This window comes from Mus pahari, chromosome 23 (assembly GCF_900095145.1).
Source record: "Mus pahari chromosome 23, PAHARI_EIJ_v1.1, whole genome shotgun sequence".
Classification (NCBI taxonomy): domain Eukaryota; kingdom Metazoa; phylum Chordata; class Mammalia; order Rodentia; family Muridae; genus Mus; species Mus pahari.
The window spans coordinates 12,893,318-12,896,106 of record NC_034612.1 but is presented as its reverse complement, the minus strand read 5'-3'; the positions used below and the strand labels follow the sequence as shown (position 1 = coordinate 12,896,106).

General features: G+C 45.4%; 1 protein-coding gene across 5 annotated transcripts in view; it reads left to right on the top strand.

Annotated features, from left to right (window-relative positions):
• The window catches only part of Kdm2b (lysine demethylase 2B), a 121,641-nt gene that overhangs the window by 63,202 nt on the left and 55,650 nt on the right, over window positions 1-2,789 (top strand). The gene's annotated exons all lie outside the window — the stretch shown is intronic.

Below are 2,789 nucleotides of genomic sequence, written 5' to 3'. Positions count from 1 at the left end.
TGTGTGTGTGTGTGTGTGTGTGTGTGTATGTGTGTTTCGCTTAGAGTTGGGCCCCTGATCTTGGAGACATGTTGCTTGTGCTGGGTCACGGAATCTCCTTCTCCAGGTCCGATGACTTTGTAAAACTGTCATCTTCTTGCCAACTTCAAAGGAGCCTTCTCCTCAGAGGAGCTATCAGGCAGGAAGTGACCATCCAGGGGGCTGGCTGGCTTCCAGTGTGATCACAGAATCTTGAGTCCCCTGCCTGTGTAACCTCAGGAGCCTGGGGGAAGGACTCAGCTTCAGGTATCCAGGTAGCCACAGGATGGAGGATTCACCTTACTTTCTAGAGACCTCTTGCCCACATAAGACTGGAAGTTTCCGTTTGCATGTATTGGAAGTTAGACTTCCCCACAGTTTTATGGGGAGGACTGTAATGCAGTCTACTACAGATGAAGTGGTTGGTTTGTTTGTTTGTTTGTTTGTTTGTTTGTCTGTTTGTTTGTTTCCAGGTGCAGTTAGGAATGGAGGGAGGGGTTCAGAGTCCCAAATAAATTGTCACCTGGTGCTTCCCAGAACAGCATTTCTGGCCTTGTGACAGCCCCCTCATAAACCCCACTGTTGGAGCTCCAGTCCTCATGCCAGGCACTACCCTGTTAGTGCTGGTATTTTTAGTCACCGCATAGACTAGGGGCTTCCAGTGATTAACACCCCACCCTGGGGAGCAATGGAGGCCAAATCTCTTGTTAACAAATTAAATTCTTTGAGAGAAGTTGGCATGATGGGGAGATGAGGTTCCTTTGGTAGGCCACACGTGGGGCAGTTTCCAGCAGCAAGAGCTGGGTGGGGGCAGGAAGCCTGCTCTGGGCTGCTGAGAGCCAAGGGCTTATACGGGGTCTTCCTTAGGGGGCTGGGACACTGTGGACACACAGCCTTCATTCTGAATGTGTCAATTCTGGCAGAGCCTAGGGAATCCCGTGACATCATTCCCTCCGGAACATTTTTTTTTTTTTTTTTTTTCTGAGACAAAAATCTCGCACTAGGCTGTAAGCCTCCCCTAAATTTCGCCTTTACAAATGAAAATACGCCCCAGAAAGACAGGCGCCGTTGTGCCCCCTAGTGGCCATCAAATGCTATACACAGAAGGGAACTTGGCATTGTTTAGTACTGGAGGTTTGGGATACAAGGGCACCTTGGGAAAAATTTAAAGCTAATGTGTTTAATTAAAAAATAAAAAGGCGCTGGGCGTGGTGGCGCGTGCCTTTAATTCCAGCGCTTGAGAGGCAGAGGCAAGTGGATCTCTGTGAGTTTGAGGTCAGCCTGGTCTACAGAGTTCCAAGACAGCCAGAAACTTTGTCTTGAGAAACCAATAATAATAATAATAATAATAATAATAATTAATAATTAATAATAATAATAATAATAATAATAAGATTTCTGAGTTCACAGCCAGCTAGATCTACATAGTCATGTCTTTAAGTAAGAAAGCAATTTTATTAATACTTTTTTTTTTTTAGATTTTTTTTTTTTTGGCTTTTTGAGATAGGGTTTCTCTGTGTAGCCCTGGCTGTCCTGGAACTCACTCTGTAGACCAGGTTGGCCTTGAACTCAGAAATCTGCCTGCCTCTGCCTCCTAAGTGCTGGAATTAAAGGCATGCACCACCACTTCCTGGCCTTTTTTTTTTTTTTTTTTAAATGTGTGGTGGTTGTATATTTGTAGAGGAAGGAACTTGTCAAGAGCTCCTTGCTCCCAAATGCTGGGATTAAAGGCGTTTGCCCTTTCACCCAGCAAGAAAAGTTTTAGGTTTATGGAAAATTCAGAAAAATAAAACAGCGCAAGTATGTTAACATCTTAGTATAATATATTTGGCACAATTATTAAAACTAAAATTTTGGCTGGGCGTGGTGGCGCACGCCTTTAATCCCAGCACTCGGGAGGCAGAGGCAGGCGGATTTCTGAGTTCGAGGCCAGCCTGGCCTACAAAGTGAGTTCCAGGACAGCCATTTCTTCAGATTTCCACAATTTTTTACCTTTTGTCTCCCATAATCTTGCCCCTGATGCAACATTACATTGAATTTCCTCCTCAGGGCTTTTTTCCTTGGTTGGCCAGTGTTTCAGACTACCCCTGTTTTGATGGGTTTGTGAGTTTTGGGTTTTTTTTTGTTTGTTTGTTTGGTTGGTTTGGTTTGTTTTAGGACTTTTGGCAGTTTGGGGGAGGCTCTGGTTCTGTATCTTGTTAGCCTGTCCTTTAGGGGGCTGAAGCTTTATGTCTTGAGTTTTATCTGCCGGAAGCTTTCTATAGTCATTGGTAGACGTAGTTATTGGGTTAGAGAGTAGTGGGTATACAACAATGTGTCAGTCCCGCTTCTTATGCTTGGAGAAAGTGTCTGTCAGAAGCAACATGAGTCAGAGAGAGACAAGTATTCTGGTTTACAGCTTCAGAGACTTATCCATAGTGGCAGGGGAGACACGGTGACAGAAGCCACCAGCTCAGCTTTTTGTGTCTTGGCAACAGACAGGACTGAGAGAGAGCTGAGGCCCGGAGATCGTACTTACTTCTCACCCTCCAGCCTCACCCTTATTGCCCTATCTCTGCCCTGTAGGCCTTAGAGTCCAAAGGGTTCTACCGTTTCCCCAAACTGCCACTAGCTGGAGACCTGCACAAGCTTGCTGGAGACCTTGTTCGTTAAAACTGTAACATAGTCGACAAAGATTTTTTTTTTTTGAGACAGGGTTTCTCTGTGTAGCCCTGGCTGTCCTGGAACTCACTCTGTAGACCAGGCTGGCCTTGAACTCAGAAATCCGCCTG